Source organism: Phanerochaete carnosa (assembly GCF_000300595.1).
Source record: "Phanerochaete carnosa HHB-10118-sp unplaced genomic scaffold PHACAscaffold_7, whole genome shotgun sequence".
NCBI lineage: Eukaryota > Fungi > Basidiomycota > Agaricomycetes > Polyporales > Phanerochaetaceae > Phanerochaete > Phanerochaete carnosa.
Genome location: NW_006767634.1, coordinates 634501 through 634713, shown reverse-complemented (window position 1 = coordinate 634713; position 213 = coordinate 634501).

Genomic DNA, 213 nt, shown 5'->3' with positions numbered 1-213 from the left:
TTTTCAGCATGTTGCTGAAGAATTTCAGCACTTTGCCTACGTACATGGTCGAAGTGGTGCTCCGGATCTCGTAAAATATCCAAAAGAACGTTAATCGCGTGTCCTGCTTGCACCGGCCTATATTGCGCAGCGATAGAAGGCTGCAAGTGCGAATGCAGAGCCCTGAAGACAGACATCAATAAAACAGAAATATCGGCAATGATGCCGCCCAAC